The sequence below is a fragment of the Polypterus senegalus genome, chromosome 2 (assembly GCF_016835505.1).
Source record: "Polypterus senegalus isolate Bchr_013 chromosome 2, ASM1683550v1, whole genome shotgun sequence".
NCBI lineage: Eukaryota > Metazoa > Chordata > Cladistia > Polypteriformes > Polypteridae > Polypterus > Polypterus senegalus.
The window spans coordinates 89,408,037-89,426,965 of record NC_053155.1 but is presented as its reverse complement, the minus strand read 5'-3'; positions in this window follow the sequence as shown (position 1 = coordinate 89,426,965).

Sequence of the window (18,929 nt, the reverse complement as noted above, 5' to 3'; positions counted from 1 at the left end):
GTGGGAGGAAACCGGAACACCAGGAGGAAACCCACACGGACACGGGGAGAACATGCAAACTCCACGCAGGGAGGACCCGGGAAACGAACCCGGGTCTCCTAACTGCGAGGCAGCAGCGCTAGTGTCAAAAAAAACAAGAAATGAGTAAACATCAAATGTAAAATGCATACAATATCACAGCACCCAGATTACATGCTTACTCTACACACCACCAGAGTCCGACCTTTGTCTTCCAGGGTCCATTTGTTGCCTCCTACTAATATGGAAAAGTGGGAACAACCCTCCAGTCACCCTCCCAAGTATTGATCCAAAAGGGCTTTCAGTACTCTTCTAGAATTCCTCTATGATTGTTCCCTTACTCTTTCCTTCTGTTGTCCTCAGAATATTCACTCTATCCATATCGGTATTCAGAGGGGGATCTCCATCTGTCATTGTGTGTTTCTGTCCCTCTTCTGCTGGGTGAATTACCCCTGTCATCTGTTATACAGATGCCATCTCTCTCCCTAGAAATCCTATGTCAACCGTAGAACCCATTACTGGTCACAGCTTGCAAATGCTTGACATTGACTCCTTGTGAAACCATTAAGAATTGCTCCGGGCTCAACATAATGGCCATCATCTAGTTTCTTTGGATGTAAAGGTCTCCTTAATAATGAGATAACAGCAAAACAAAAATAGTTTAAAAAACTAGCAGGATGCGAGTTTGCTGTATCTTATCAGTATTGCATAATCATACTTCATAACTGAATAACAAGAAAGACAGCTGCAGTGTGGAACTGAATCTAACAAAAAGCAACAAATTATGCTCAATTGTTAGACTTGTGGAAAAAGGTGCTTTACTTTAATTATCTAAAGGTTAGCCATGTATTCATTATCAAAGCCCGTCACCCTTCCCATTTCAAAGTCTAGCTTTAATCCTGTGGGATTTGGTCATTGGAGGTAGGCAATAAAAAGTAAGAAATTGACATTTCGCCTCAGGCAGTGCCTTTTTCAATTCTGTCTTTATCAAACTGAAGTTGAATCACTTAGCAGTCTGTAAAAAGGTCACACAAAATGAGGTTAGGTTATCTCACAGCAGTCTAATGCCATCCAATGGCAGAAGTATCTGCGTTTCATACGTAAATGGTGTGTATTTAGTTTTATACGCCCAAAAGTGTGCATATCTTCTGTTAAAATTAGATGATCCACCTTAGTACTTTATGGGTGAAGGGGTGGCATAGTGGTGCAGTGGTAGCACTGCTGCCTCGTAGTAAGGAGACCATTGTTCTCATCCTGCGTCTTCCCTGTCTCGAGCGTGCATGTTCTCCCAGTGTCTCCGTAGATTTTCTCCCTGTGCTCTGGTTTCCTTCTGCTTTCCAAAGACATGCATGTTAAGTGAACTGGTGATGCTAAATTGGCTCTTGTGTGTGTTTGGGTTTGTTCTAGAATTGCATTCTGTAGTAGCTGGGATAGACTCCAGACCGCCAGCAACCTTGGTCTAGATTAAGTGAATTAGAAAGTGACGTGAGTTTGTGGTTTAGGGGTGACCTTGTTGTTTTAGAGAAAACTGTTCAAAGTGTGGGCGGCGCAGTGGCGCAGTGGGTAGTGCTGCTGCCTCACAGTAAGGAGACCTGGGTTCACTTCCCGAGTCCTCCCTGTGTGGAGTTTGCATGTTCTCCCCATGTCTGCGTGGGTCCCACAGTCCAAAGACATGCAGGTTAGGTGCATTGGCGATCCTAAATTGTATATGTTGTTTGGGGATGGGTGTCCTGCGGTGGGCTGGTGCCCAGCCCGGGATTTGTTCCTGCCTTGGCTCTAGCAGACTCCTGTTACCCTGTGTTAGCATATAGCAGGTTGGACAATGACTGACTGTTCAAAGTCTAGTGGAAAAGAAATCATTTCCATTTGTGCACAAAATGTTTAAATGGACAATGAAGCACATATTAATGAGGATGTCTGGATCAGACTGGAACACATTAGCGATACAGACCTTATTTTATGAGTGTTATATAGAGCCCCCAAATGCACATAGCAATATAAATGTGCATCTTTTTAATAATAAAGGCAAGTTTACAGGGAAGTAATATAGTCATAGGGGTCTTTACCCAATAAATAAATTGGCTAACCTTGTAAATATTGGAATACAACAGCATGAATATTTAGACATAATCAATATGTTAAAGCACCAATGAGGGGTGAAGCCTGTCTAGATTTTTTATTTTGTATTAATCAGGATAGGATTCAGGGTGTAGAGGTGATGGAACCACAAGTGACCATAACAGAATACAATCCTCAGTCTTTTGGAAGAGTGCAGATGCAAAGAATATTTACTGTTAAATTTAACTTTGGTAGGGTAAATTTTGAACAGCTGTGGAAAAGTTTTAAAGGGACAAGCTTTTAAATGTGGAGACAATCAAAGAAAAGTGGAAGAGGTTTACGTTTGTTTTTTTACAAAAGATGACTCAGGATCAAGGAGGAGGTGAAGTGTATCAGGAACAGTAAGGGGAGGCACAATAAAGACAGTGAAACAGCAAATTCCGTATACTTGCATTTTTCTAAAATTTTCACATATGAGGAAGTGGATAACCTCCCAGCCATAACGAGGACTACTAAGGAGGTACTGAGTGATGTGGAAATTGTGGAGGGAGTAGAGTTTTAAGGAGTGTGGCGAGTGGCTGGGCAGCGGGTACTTCTGCCCCACTAGGGAGTGCTGGCGGAAGATTATCAGGAGGCACCTGGAGCACGTCCGGGTGGGGATAAAAGGGGCCACCTCCCTCCATTCGTTGGCTGGAGTTGGGGGGACGAGAGATGAGGTCTTGGTGGAGAGGAGTGGAGGCGGCCTGAAGAAAGAAGAGGCATTGTGAGGCCTGGACTTTTGGGGAATTTGGGGGTTGTGTGCACTGTAAATAGGGACTATGTATAATAAACGTGAGTGGATGTTTGAACCATCGGTGTTCGCCTGTCTGTGTCCGGGCCAACTTCCACAGGAGGTTAGTGTGTATATAAACCCTTCATGCATATTTTTTGAAATTGGGGAAATTCCTAAGGATTAGAAAATAGCAAATACTGTATTATCCCTTTATATAAAAAAGGTGATGGGACAGATCTAAGTAATTATAGGCCAGTAAGCTTAACATGCATCACCAGTAAATTAATGGAAATACTAAGCATAATATTAATCAACACATAAGTAGAAGAGGAGTTTTACTGAACAGTCAGTATGGGTTCAGTTTAAGGAGATTGTGTTTTACTAATATTTTTAAATTCTATGAGGAAACAACAAACATATACAATCAGAGAGGTGTACTGTATATGATATTATTTACCTTTACAGAAAGCACTTGATAAGGTCCCATATGAGAGATTTGGCATCAAACTACAAAAAGTGGGAGCTCAAGGTGTTGTGTGCAGAGGGATGCAGAATTGGCTCAGACACAAGAAGCAGATGGTGATGGTGATGGTGCAAGGAGCCCCTTCAGAATTTGGTGGCGTTAAGGTTGGTGTCCCACTGCAGTCAGTGCTAGAGTCACTGACATTTTTAATACTGTATATGTAAATGAGTTGGATAGGATTATAAATAACAAGCTGGTTAAGTCTATAGATGATACCAAGATGGGTGGATTGGCAGATAATCTGGAATCTGTTAAATCATTATAGAGGGACTTGGAAAGCATGCAGACTTGGGCAGATTTGTGGCAGATGAAATTTAATGAAAGTAAAAGTAAAATGTTACATATAGGAAGAAAACATGTGAGATCTGAAAACACAAGCAAAGTCTGAAGTTCTTATGATAAGAATTTAGGAGTCGTAGCGGACTTGTCACTATTAACTTTCAGGTCATGTACAGAAGCAATTAAGAAGGCTAACAGAATGTTAGGTTACACTGTACTGTATATATCATAATGCATACGGTACAAATCAAAGGAGGTTTATGCTTAACCTTTATAAAGCTCTAGTGATGTCTCACGTGGAGAACTGCATCCATTTAGTTCTCCAGGTTCACAAGAAAGGCATAGCAGCGCTAGAAAAAGTCCAGAGAAAGGCAATTACACAGATTTCAGGACTGCAGGGTATGAGATATGAGGAAAGATTAAATGATTTGAACCTTTTCGATTTAAGCAAATTCAGATTACAAGGTGACAACATAGTCAAAGGGGAATTGGAGTGTTTAAAATTATGAAGGGGATTAGTTCAGTGGACTGGCACTGTTACTTTAAAGTGAGTTTATCAAGAACATGGGGACACAGTTAGAAACGTGTTAAGGATAAATGGCACACAAAAATTCCACACAGAGAACCATAGGTACATGGAATAAGTTGCCAGCTAATATCGTAAACAGTAGGACTTTAGGGACATTGAAGAATCGACTTGAAATTACTTTGAAAGAATTAGTTGGATTGGATTGGTGAGCTTTATTGGGCTGCATAGCCTGTTCTCATAAAGAATTTCTAATGTTCTACGTGTTCTAACTATATGCCTCATACTGCATGTGTCACAATAAATAAAGTAAAAAAATGAAATGGGATTCCAAATGATCAATCAATCATTCACAATGAAATTCTTTTTCAGGCTGAGAAGTAGTGGAGGTGTAATTTTGGAAAAACTATCACTTCAAGCCAAGTGGCTTCATTGTCATACCATCCGACGTATTGCAGCATACAGAGGCACAAAATAACGTTTCTCCAGACAACATAAACACAGGAAAAGTGCAAGATAAGTGATGAAGTACACTATAAAGTAATAAATTGTAATTAATAAATAAATAAATAAAACCAATAGTTAATAATAAAAACAGCAGTAGTATCAAATGAAGCAATTTGTATGTACTGTGCATTAATAAACTACTAGAAGCAGATCTGAGGGCAGGGGGGCAGCACAGAGTTCAGAGTGTGGACCGCAAAGGAGTAGAAGGTGTTGCACAACTTCACAGAACTGGTTTGGATTCTATAGAACCTTCTGTCAGATGCTAGTGGAACAAAGAGACCATTTGGGGTGGGGGGGCTTGGGGGGCAGAAATGGTCCAACACAGTGCTGTAAGCTTTGTGAATGCAATGCTTTATAAAGATGTCTTTAATGGAGGGCAGAGAGGTCCCAATTATCTTTTCTGCTGTGTGTACTATCCATTGCAGGATCTTGCGGCCAGAGACACTGCACTTCCAAAACTGGACAGTGATGCAGCTGGTCAGAACACTCTTGAGGATGCTTCTGTAGAATGTGGTGAGAAATGGCGGAGGTAGTTTTGCCTGCTTCAGTCACGAAATGAAGTGGTGATGCTGATGCACCTTCTTAGCTATGGAGGTGGTGTTAATTATGTCAGCTGACAGGTGCACACCAAAATATTTGGTGCTCTTGGCCAATTCCACCACAGACCCCTTGATGTACAGTGATGTGTGGTCAGCTTGGCCCTTCCTGAAGTCAATAATCATCTCTTTTGACATGTCCACATTAAGAGACATATTGTTACACTTGCACCAGTCTTCCAATCGTCGTATCTAAATTCTGCACACTGACTCATCCCCATTGCTGATGAGACCTTTAACCATTGTGTCGTCAGCTGACTTATACAACTGTATAGTCATGAGTAAACAGAAGCCCTCTGAGTACGTATTCCTGGGTAGTGTCAGTGCTTAGTGTGATGATGCTGTAGATGGTGTTCCGATGCAGACTGTCTGGGGTTTCTCTGTCCAGAAGTTCAGGATCCAGGTGTATAAGGAAGTGTTGTAGCCTAACAGACTCAAATTCCCTACAAGCTTCTGAGGGATAATGGTGTTGAATATTAAACTGTAGGCTATGAACAGCATTCTAGCATAAGTGTCTCTTTTGTCCAGATGGAACAGGGCTAGATGAAAATCAGATGATATGATATCCTCAGTAGAACAGTTTGGGCAATAGGAAAGCTGGAGAGGGTCATGTGATGTGGGAAGTCCATCATTCAAGTGGCCCAAGACTAGCCTCCAAATGAACTTCAAGATGACAGGTGTGAGTTTTATAGGGCACTAGCAAAATACCCGCAGCGTAGAAATGGTTTTATTTCAGGTGACTACCTGTTGAAGCTCATCGAGAGAATGCCAAGAGTGTGCAAAGCAGTAATCAGAGCAAAGGGTGGCTATTTTGAAGAAACTAGAATATAAAACATGTTTTCAGTTATTTCACCTTTTTTTGTTAAGTACATAACTCCACATGTGTTCATTCATAGTTTTGATGCCTTCAGTGAGAATCTACCAATGTAAATGGTCATGAAAATAAAGAAAACACATTGAATGAGGAGGTGTGTCCAAACTTTTGGCCTGTACTGTATATACATATATATATACATATCTACATATATACATATATATACATATACACATCCACATATACATACATATAAACTGCTCAAAAAAATTAAAGGAACACTTTGAAAACACATCAGATCTCAATGGGAAAAAGAAATCCTCCTGGATATCTATACTGATATAGACTGGGTAATGTGTTAGGAACGAAAGGATGCCACATCGTTTGATGGAAATGAAAATGATCAACCTACAGAGCCCTGAATTCAAAGACGCCCCAAAAATCAGAGTGAAAAAATTATGTGGCAGGCTAGTCCATTTTGCCAAAATTTAATTGCAGCAACTCAAAATTGTACGCAGCACTTTGTATGGCCCCTGTGTTCTTGTATACATGCCTGACAACATCAGTACATGCTTCTAATGAGATGACAGATGGTGTTGTGGGGGATCTCCTCCCAGATCTGGACCAGGGCATCACTGAGCTCCTGGACAGTCTGAGGTGCAACCTGGTGGCATTGGATGGACCAAAACATAATGTCCCAGAGGTGTTCTATTGGATTTAGGTCAGGAAAGTGTGGTGGCCAGTCAATGGTATCAATTCCTTCATCCTCCAGGAACTGCCTGCATACTCTCACCACATGAGGCCAGGAATTGTCGTGCACCAGGAGCCACTGTACCAGCATAGGGTCTGACAATGGGTCCAAGGATTTCATCCTGATACCTAATGGCAGCCAAGGTGCCTTTGTCAAGCCTGTAGCGGTCTGTGTGACCCTCCATGGATATGCCTCCCCAGACAATCATTAACCCACCACCAAACTACTCATGCTGAATGATGTTACAGACAGTATAATGTTCTCCATGGCTTCTCCAGACCCTTTCACTTCTGTCACGTGCTCAGGGTGAAACTGCTCTCATCTGTAAAAAGCACAGGGCACCAGTGGTGCATCTGCCAATTCTGGTATTCTATGGCGAATGCCAATCGAGCTGCATGCTGCTGGGCAGTGAGCTCAGGGCCCATTTGAGGACATGGGGCCCTTGGGTCACCCTCATGAAGTCTTTCTGGTTGTTTGGTCAGAGACATTCACACCAGTGGCCTGCTGGAGGTCATTTTGTAGGGCTCTGGCAGTGCTCATCCTGTTCCTCCTTGCCCAAAGGAGCAGATACTGGTCCTGCTGATGGGTTATGGACCTTCTATGGCCCTCTCCAGCTCTCCTAGAGTAACTGCTTGTCTCCTAGAATCTCCTCCATGCCCTTGAGACTGTGCAGGAGACACAGCAAACCTTCTGGCAATGACACGTATTGATGTGCCATCCTGGAGAAGTTGGACTACCTGTGCAACCTCTGTAGGGTCCAGGTATCGCCTCATGCTACCAGTAGTGACACTGACTGTAGCCAAATGCAAAACTAGTGAAGAAACAGTCAGAAAAGATGAGGAGGGAAAAATGTCAGTGGCCTCCACCTGTTAAACCATTCCTGTTTTGGGGGTCATCTCATTGTTGCCCCTCTAGTGCATCTGTTGTTAATTTCATTAACACCACAGCAGCTGAAACTGATTAACAACCCCTCTGCTACTTAACTGACCAGATTAATATCCCATAAGTTTCATTGACTTTATGCTATACTCTGATTAAAAGTGTTCCTTTAATTCTTTTGAGCAGTATATATATATATATATATATATATATATATATATACACATATAACATATACAGTACATACATATACACACATACATACACACATATACATATATACATATACACTTACATACACACAGACACATATATATATATATATATATATATATATACTGTGGACTGGGACCCGGACACAGGCAGACAGACAACATGGTTCCACCACACACCATTTATTTACAATACTATATACAAGTTTTTGTGCACTCACACACCCCAGTGCCTCCAGCACGGATTCCCCCAATGTCCAGGCCACACTCTTCCAGTTCATTTCTCCTGGCCGCCTCTAGTCCTCCACTCTTCCACCCGACTTCTGCCGATGACTGGAGGGAGGCGGCCCCTTAAGTAGGAACCCAGATGGGCTCCAGCTGCTTCCCGGCACTCCCCTTTGGACACACCCCTGTGTGGCGGAAGTGCCGGCTGTGCACGCGGAAGCCGTCCGGGTGTCTCCTGTCTTCTTCCCCCCCAGCACTTCCTGGTGTGGTGGAAGTGCTGGGCTCCAGGGTTCCTCAGGCACCGGGGCGCCGCCTGGCGGTGGCCACGGGCCCCCACAGGGTTGGGCTTCCAAGCCCTCGACCCGTGGCCCCCAATACAACCAGGGCGATCGCCCCCTTGCGGTCTGGAGGAGGCACAAGCCCTCCTCTGGTCCTCCTGGGTGTCCCGGCCGGGGACCACAATACATATATATGCATATCTACATATATACACACACACATATATATATATACATATCCACATATATATACATATCTACATATATACAGTATATATATATATATACACATACATACATACATATATATATACTGTATATAGGAAAATCCCCGCGCTTTGCAGCGACAGAGTGCAACTTTTAAATTTTTATTAAGAAGAAAAGAAAACCTTTTTAAACTGAGGGAAACTATATCAATAACTATCTGTTAAGGATCTCTTTGTATACCACGTTGTCAGTTCAGCACTCCGGTTGTAATATGACCCAGCTGTGCTAGCTTACTCTTGAGAATGCAACATATAGTTTTGTCCAGGAGAAAAGCAATTTTGCCTCAAATCAATGGCAACCTTTTGTAGGGTCTGTCCCTGATACTTATTGTCATCGCGAAGCAGAGACTTACTGGAAATTGGAGGCATTTGAATTGAAATGGGAGATCAGAGGGTATAACGGGGATGCGAGGAATACATTGAGTGTGGATACACTTTAGAGACAGTGTGAGTATTAACTTGTGGATTTTTCTGTGAGTATTTGGTGGCAGCATGACGAAGTTGCGCGAGTGTGGCGCTCTGCTGTTTTTTTGTGTAGCTGCCTTCACACAGCCTCTTCACTGCTTTATAAACGAACGGCATATAAGGCTGTCGCTTCTCCTTGCTTCTCGGTTCTGTACTGTTTTATTGTTCGTTTATTACGATTCTTATAGTTATTGTGTAGCTATTTGAGACTTACTTTACTGTTCAGGTACCCATTACCTTTATTCAATCTGAGGCTTCTCCGCTATTTTTTGTTTGTTTATTATGATTATAATTATTTATTGATTCCCTTCTTTAGCTGACTGCCTGCTCATATAAGGCGCTCCGCTGGTTTTTTGTGAAGCAGCCTTTACACAGCTTCTCCTCTGTTTTATAAACGAACGACATATAAGGCTATCCTTTTTCCTTGCTTCACCAAGGAAGCAACCTTTTTATTTAATCCACGGGTTTTATTGTTCGTTTATTACGATTGTTATAGTTCTCTTTATATAGCACGTTGTCAGTTCAGCAGTCTGGTTGTAATATGACCAAGCTGTGCACTGAGATTACTTTTGAGAATGCAATGTATAGTTTTGTCCAGGAGAAAAGCAATCTTGCCTCAAATCAATGGCAACTTTTTGTAGCATCTGTCCCTGAGACTTATTACTTGTCATCACGAAGCAGAGCCTTACTGGAAATTGGAGGCATTTGAATTGAAATGGGAGATCAGAGGGTATAACGGGGATGCGAGGAATACATTGAGTGTGGATACACTTTAGAGACAGTGTGAGTATTAACTTGTGGATTTTTCTGTGAGTATTTGGTGGCAGCATGACGAAGTTGCTTCCGCAAGACCGCATTAGCTGTGGAGCTCAGCTCAGAGCATATTCTTTTCCTACCTTGTCAATTGTGTAATGCATTTTTTCAACAGGTTTAATGCATGGAAGTGATCACTCGTACTGCATTCAGTCAGTTCACATGAGCTGCTCTCTTGTGTGATGTTGCGATGTCCACGGCTTTATTTAATGTTAGCTAAGACCCGGCACTTAAAAGATTCGCTCTACAGCAATTTTAACTCCGTTCATCGTAGGCATGACAAACGGCAGTGGGAGTGTGTCTATAAACTTAATTTAAACTTACGGTATACACCGTGCTTTGTTTCCGCAGTAGCTGCACTTATGAATAAGCTTGTATGCGTTTTTTCTTCAGTGCTCTTTGGAGGTCTTCCTTGTTTTCTATGTACTGCGTTCACAGTCAGTTCACGTGATTACGTGGGAGGCGTGATGATGCGACACGCAACTCCGGCTCCCACTGCCATTGAGCTCAACTCCATTACAGTAAATGGAGAAAAATAGCTTCTAGTTATGACCATTATGCGTAGAATTTTGAAATGAAACCTGCCCAACTTTTGTAAGTAAGCTGTAAGGAATGAGCCTGCCAAATTTCAGCCTTCTACCCACACGGGAAGTTGGAGAATTAGTGATGAGTGAATCAGTCAGTCAGTCAGTGAGGGCTTTGCCTTTTATTAGTATAGATTAGGCACTGAGGCAAGAGGCAGAGGACTTCTTCGGCATGGGTATAGATGGTTTCAAAGCACCTGAAGATGACTGGCTGTCATGTTGAAGATATCTGAGAAGATATCTGTCAGCTGGTTTGCACTTTCCTTGAGCACATGGCCAAGTTTATAGTCTGGTCCAGCAGCTTTACTTCCTTGCAGGTATGTCATTCAGGGCATCAAACCGCACATAAACATCATTCAGTTTTTCCACAATTTATGTTGTGGTGTGAGTAATACTGACTACTGATTGACAATAAACTGATAGCAGGCATGTTAATTTAATGCAAATTAATCTTCCACACTGACATTCACTTCAGTACATGTATAATGCATTCACTCGTACAGAGTTCACTCTACATGAATATATAAATTGAGGCATGATTCAAAATGCAATGAGAATAATGCACACCAAGTAGTAGTAAGCTAGCACATAGAATGTATGTAGTATCTGATTGATATGGAGGTACCAGACATACATGTAACATACATACCTACCCAGAAAAACTCTGGTGTTGATGATCCTTCCTTACAGTATTCACCCAGTGCAACTCTCATGTTGATTGATAGTTACTTACTGTGAAAACAACCAGCCTCAACACAAGAAAAAGGTTTGGTACAGCCACCCATATATTGTCCTTGGCAGCAAGAAGGTATTTATAGAATAGCACTCATGTGCACTGGTCGAGTTCCAAACTGAACTGAGTTATCGTTGACAATATGGCGGCTTGAAAGGCCAGGACCAGAAGTGATATCACGGAACCAGAAGTGATGTGCTTCTGGGCGCTGGAACCGGAAGTAATGTCTTCAAGGTTAAATCAGGCAGGTTTTCCTGTGTTTGGTGTGCAGAGACAACAGAAGAAGATTTAGCACATCCCTCCACCCCCTGGCCTGGTGTGGAATTACCCTCACTTGGTCCATACAGCTTCCTCCTACTCACACATGTATGACATTACCTAGTAAAAATCTTTGTATTGATTGATATGGTGTGTACGGACACACTTATTTATCTACCCAGTAAGACTCTCACATACACACGTGGAGAGGAGAATCTGTTCTGCAACAAACTGACACCAAGACTAATTCTGGCTTAAGCTCTTCATTGACTGGATAATTTATGCCTCCATGTATACAAGATAAAAACAGGTATAAGTAGATCATCCATTTACTGATTCATTTTTTTTCCTTTACAGGGTTGTGCAGCACTGTAGCTTACCCTGGCAGTACTGGACACAACGAATCCGTCCATTGCAGAGAAAACTCCAGCAAAGGCCAACTTCTACTCATAAAAGATAATTTCTGAGTCTTTAATTAGCCTAATATTCTCTTTGCTTACCCTAAGAACTGTCGTATGGATCCAAGACAGACCACAAATGAACTCAAGATCCTGAAGCTAAGAGGCAGCAGCGCTACCAAGAATTAACTGAAATCTTAGTTATTCTACCCTAATCACAGATCCTGCCGCCTGGGTCTGACTCCTGTGCCCAGTTGCTGTCCATGTAGATTTTCCAAGTTTCTCTCATGTCTATGTGAATTTTGAGTGTGATAATTAAATCAGCCCTGTGTGAACTTAAATGTGTATGATGGACCCTGAAATAGACTCCTTCCCACAGTTGCCTGTAGCCCTGAAATTTAGTTTTATAACTTTAAAATTGTTGTTTATTTTCTGATCAGTAACTACATCTTTTTTCGAAAAAGAGTGTGTCATAAGTGGATTTAAATGAATTTCATTTTATTGGTATATTTTTTAATTAATCACAGCGGCAATGAGGCAAACACTGAAACCGTATTCTGTTACAAGCCAGGGTTCATAACTTTCTTATATTGGGCAAAACTAAAACAGAATTAATACCAGAATTCTCAATCAAAATAATATGCTTCTATTCCTGTATTTTGATATACATTTTTACTTTTTTAATTAAGATTTTATTTTTTAGAACTCTGCAGGCCTTCATTTTTAAAAAATATGGCATCTGATATGCCATCAAACCAAGTTACTGTGGGAAAGCGTCTGTGGAATTTAAAAAGAATGTGAAGATTAAAGTCACAAAACATGAAAGCAATGAGCAAAACTTCATGAAAATACAATACAGAAAATCTATCTAAAATGAACAAAAAGGTAAATTTAATCTGTAAACAACCCAAAGTGACAGTTGTGTTGACAGCAAACAAAAATGAACATAACACCAAAATAACATTATGCCTTCTTCATGACTCGGGGGCAGAAAATGTGCATTGTTTTGTGTTGGTTTGATCAGACTCTGTGTGTATCAGAGCAGCTGATAAGATCAGAAAATATGCCTCTGGCATTTACTGTGTTGTACAGATCAAGACTCTAGTTACAAAATATAGCTATCACAAACAGACTTTCACATTAAAAAGATTATGAAAAGAAAGCTGAGCCTGTGTACTAACGCACCAAAGGGGTCTCCTTGCAAAATTCATCTTCTTCTTGCTCACTCAAATGGACACATTGGCCTCCTGGATGAATGTTGCGATACATTGTAGGTCCTCCAGGCTGCCATTCAATTTCCATTTCACAGTTGTCTGATCCATCCAGATCTGGCGTCACATGGCCTCGAGCAACAGACAGTCTTGCAGTAGATACTCTGTTGTCAGATTGCCCATTCCGGAGCATGGTGTAGAGCTGGTGGTTTGTAATATGTCCAAATTCTGAAGATGGCCACCTGCTCATGTCTTCTAAGCAGGTGCTATGGGTAATTCCTAATATAATTGAGTGGTGATACAACCACTCTGTGTTGATTGGCCTTGACGATGGTCCAAGTTTTGTGGTAAGTGGTAGTCCTGTCTTCCTGTTCTTTTATAGAGCCTTCCTTTTTCAACTTGTCAGCAACTTCATTGCCTAGTAGGTTGCAGTGAGAAGGAATCCACTGAAGGATGACTGCGTGGACTGTTCACATTGAACTAAGAATGTTAGGCAGAGAGTTTTTTTTCCAGAAAATGGCAGTACATGCAGAACATTAAAGGACATGATGTTGTTAGAGGTGTCAGGACTCTTTCTACATGGCCTGTGCCAATCTGAATAGACACTGCTTCAGCCATGAAATACAGTGGGTAGAATAAAGGCTGACAGTGAGGGAGAGATGAAGAAGTTGACACCAATATTCTTAATTGCCAGTTCAGCTAAACCAACGGTATAGACATGTGTTCATTTGTCTAGAGGGTAGTTGTTTTGGGTGTATTCAATGGTGAAGGTCTTCATCTCAGCACTGCTCTGAGAGCCTTTCTTGACAATGCCAGCGTTGGCTGCAGTGAGTTACGGGTGCATTAGCATTACTCCATGCAGGGTTCTCAAGGTACTGAGGGATTTTTCTGGGGTCATGGTCTGATATGTTTTGGGACCTGTGTTCAAATATCTTCATCTGGTGAATGAAGCTTACCCTTTTTAGTCTTCATTTTGATGGCTGAGACAGTCTATCTTTAATGGCATGACCTAAAAGCCTTTGGAACTTGGTGGCATATATTAGCAGATTTGCATCTCTCTGGTCCTCAAGAAGTTCCAACTCCGGAATGACCTCCAGTTCCTGTATAGGCATGGACTCCACAGCTCCAGTGATGATTCTGGCTTCTTGGTTCTGCACCCTGTTTGCCTTCTCAAAGTTGGGCATCCTTATTAAATAAAACTACTACATATAAATGTAGTTTCAGTTCAGAAGCCAGCAGGGTAAACATTTTTTGTGTTGCTATTGATGTGAATATGTTAAGAAATATGAGTTCATTGTTAAAAGGAACTTAGAGTGGGGCAGAAAGACCAGCAATGTATTATAATTGTCTAATCTCCCCAAAATGATTTTGTCAGAACACAGTGGCACCAATGAATATAACGCTTGTAATAGCAGCATGAAGAATACAACTATCTATTCATGTGCATATAAAATTATTATGATGCCTTTAATATAAAACTAAAATGCCTTTACTATAGCAAAAGAATAACATTTTCCTCAGTGGGATTAATTGTAGGAATAGAGACCTAAGGAAGAAAGAGGTGTCAGGCGAGGAAGTATACAACAGACAGGAGTGGAGAAGGCTGGTCCGATATAGAGACGCCATTTGAAAGTGGGAAGAGCTTAAGGAGAAGAAGAAGAATTATATGCAAGGAAACATTGCTCAGATTGTAAATTATGGCAGCATCATCTACAGTATAATAAAGAAGTATAGAAAAAGGACTAAAATAGTATGATAATATAAGTTTGTAAGAGTGAAAGCACACAACCTCTATTCTATTAATGACACAGGCCACTTGGAATATCTACTTACAAGTTATGTTCATTACTAGACTGGTATCTGGTAAAAAGAAATATGAGGGAAGGATACATCTTTTTTCAAAAAAAAATAATGATCTACACTATCAATGTAAACATCTCCCTAAAAATGAATAGGATTTTTTATAACTTATGATAAGAATACGATAAGAAGAATCTTTTGTGTGCAAGTAACGTTAACGAAAATCAATTTCATTAATATCAAATATGCCCAGCCCAGCCCAGGCCTTGCAGCTTATGGTGGAAAGTTTAATGAGCATGAAAGGAGGGAAACATTTCAATATGGAGTAGCAAATTCTGATAAAAACATTGTGAGAAAACTCCACGACATTAAATGTAAACCATTATTCTGCTGTGTAAACAGTAATTTAGCTTCTATTGATTTACTTGTGCTATTTGTTAAGCTTACTCATCTAAAGTTACTTGAATCCACGCAAAAACACATTTTTCTTCTAATGGGACAATACCGGCTATGTTCCAGTCAGAAGGAATTTCCCTGTGTGCATTAAATTTGTGAGAAAGAAAGCAGGAGACAGAGCTGGAGGTAGAAGAGTTATTAAAGATGCTAAGATTTGCATTGGGTGTGACGAGGATGGATAGGATTAGAAATGAGGACATTAGAGGGTCAGCTCAAGTTGGACGGTTGACAGACAAAGTCAGAAAGGTGAGATTTTGTTGGTTTGGACATGTGCAGAGGAGAGATGCTAAGCATACTGGGAGAAGGATATTAAGGATGGAGCTGCCAGGTAAGAGGAAAAGAGGAAGGCCTAAGAGAAGGTTTATGGATGTGGTTAGAGAGGACATGCAGGTGATGGGTGTGACAGAGCAAGATGCAGAGGACAGAAAGATATGGAAGAAGATGATCCGCTGTGGCAACCCCTAATAGGAGCAGACAGAAGAAGAAAAAGAAGAATTCATCGAGGGTTAATATCTATGCTCATTAAGACTCAGATTCAGACAGGCACCGATTATTCTTCAGATTTTAGAGTGCCTAAGTAACCAGCCTTTTTCTCTAAGTGTCATTATTGAAGGAGCAGAATTAAGAGATTGCACTGTCATTTCACATATAATTTGTTATGACAAATGTGTTCTAAGATTTTTTGAGTTAGACAGAAGTTTGGTCCGGTAAGGTAGTTCCACTCACTAATCATGGTGGTGGAGAATACACAAAGCAAATAAGATTTTCTCTGTATCCTGTAAATGTGAAACTAAACACATGATGCACCTACACATTTTTCTGTAACCTACTTGTGATGACAATTTTTAGAACTTTCTAAAAAGGTTCTAAAATGCGTTACCTCCAGCCATTAAAGATCACAAAAATACACGCAACATTCTATATAGCAAGTCCAGGAAATGGACAGATGGGGAATTAAAACAACAAACCTCCGGCGAATTGTCCACAGTCTAAAGAATCATGTGACTTTAACATGCTTTAGAGTTTTCACAAGACATTCTGGGAATGTTTAAAACATCTCAATCTAGTATTGTACAGAAAAACTCGATTACACTCCACTCAATCATATCCAGCCACATCTCTGGTTTGGCCAACCTCTCGAGATGAGATATTAATGCCAGCATCCATTCTACTGTAGAAGACGGCATAATAATTGACATCTCATAGAAGGGTATCTAATTTTCAGGCTCAGTAGGAGTCTATTTGCATATATTAAAGCGGAAAATGAAGTAATACTTTGGTGCAATTCCTAAAGTAACTTGCCACTGGTACCTTATACAGAGAAGCTGACCACAAAGTCAGTAAGTGGCAGGTTATCCAGTTGAGCACTCAAGATTCTGAAGTTCTAGTGGCAGCTGTGAGGGTAGCATATCACACAGTGGCAGGCGGCTGTCTCTCTTCGCCTTGCTGCATGCTCAATACACCGGCTCCTTCCTTGAGAGTTCCTGTCTCTACTGAGGAGTTGCACAGGATCTTGCCCCTCTGCACTTCGAAGGCTGACTACAAACCCAGAATAAATAAGCTTTAGATCAGGGGTCCCCAACTCTGGTCCTGGAGGACCACCGTGGCTGCAGGTTTTCATTCTAGCCCTTTTCTTAATGAGTGACCTGTTTTTTGCTGCTAATTAACTTCTTTTGAGCTCATTTTATTTGACTTGCTCTTGAAGACTCGGGCCCCTTAATTGTTTCTTTTTCCTTAATTAGCAGCCAAACAATAATGAGACACAAAATGAGCCAAAACTACTGGTGCCCATCATAGCATATCTGAAAATAAATAAAGATGGAGGTGTCGGGAATGCTGATCAGCTCAGATCCACAGAACATTTTAATGGTGCTCTTAGAAAAGAGAAAATCAATAATTTCAGAAATGTCTGCTATTGCACCACGAGAGCAGCAATAAGCCATGGAATTAAAGAACGGTTTCATTAACGACAAGACTTGGCGCCTAATTAAGCAACTGGTTGGAGTCTGAGGCCCTGACTTAGTTTGTCTTCTGTTGGCTCACTAACTTCACATTTCATTTCTGTTTAAGGAAAGAAATGAAGCAAATTCAGAGGAACGATGAAGAAATTCAGGGGAACAAATCTTTACAAAAGAAGTCAATTAAAATGAATTCACAAGAAGTTAATTAGCAGCACAAACAGGCCACTCATTCAATAAAGGTTTAGAATAAAAACCTGCAGCCATGGTGGTCCTCCAGGAACGGAGTTAGTGACCCCTGCTCTAGATCACTGTTCGGAGGCCCTGTGTTTCTGGCCAGCCTCCCCATGTGAGCACAAGACTCAGAACTTTGCTTTCTTTCCACGTCCCAAATGAATGTGTAGTCGATTAATTGGTCATTTTACACTGTCCCCCATATGAGTGAAGCCTTACCAGGGTTGGTTGCCACCTTGACCACAGTACTGCCATTATAGGCTCAGGCTGCTTGCCAACTTAAGTGGATGGGTACAACCAACAAAGTATTGTTTTTATAAAATATATCTGGAGTAGAGTAGCATACAGAGCACATACTTTAACATCCTGGCAGTCAGAAAATACTCCACTTCTACAATCCAACTGATTTTGAATTTAGATTTCCTTGTAAATAAAAGTAAAATGAAATACAGAAATGCTACTAATCTGGGAGAAGCTGCTAATTCCATAGCTTTTAATTTTCTGCTTGGGTGTACAGGTACACCTACGAAAATGAGAAGCAAACAGTAGGAAATGAATTCTGCCAAGTCTCCAGCAGGGGTCATCCACACTCTGCATTATGGCTGTGCGTTCAGCTAGGCAGGCTCTGTTCAATACGCAGAAATTCACACTGCAGCTGATCAACAGTCAGCTGCTTAGCATTCAGAATGTCAACCATATTTATAAAGTCACTTCGTTTAAAAACCGCCTGATTTAAGGAGTGAGGAGAACAAAGAGAATCTTTTAAAGTGAATTATTTTAACAATTTCTAAAAACACTTAAGAGAGATATTTTGCAAGTAATACACTTTCTAAAATAAAACACATCCACATTGCTGAAAGAAAGCAAAAGTGAAGTCAGATGACAAGCAGAAAGTTCTAAAAAAAAAAAGATTAGCTGAACACAGCATAATAAAAAGCAGTGGAGTGGAACATTTTATATTTGTCAGGCCATAAAGTTAAAGATGTCCACCTTCCTATGGGAATAAAGTGCTGAGAGCCAACAAGCTACGTTTCTTGTTATATTTTCTTAACACCCTACAGAGCTATTGACTCAGAGGACTTAAATGATATGGACAGTTGAGTTGTGAATTGTCACTCATGTTGTCAGTCCATCCACTTGTTCAGTTGTTTAACTTGCTGTTTTTATTTCAGACCTGTGCGGAGCTCGTGTATCCCAGCAGCATCAGGAGCCAACACCGGATGCCAGCATTCACTAACATAACATACTGTATGCTTCTTTAAGATGTGGGAAACACTAGCGAAAATCCATGGTGGACACAGGAGAGTGTGTGTAA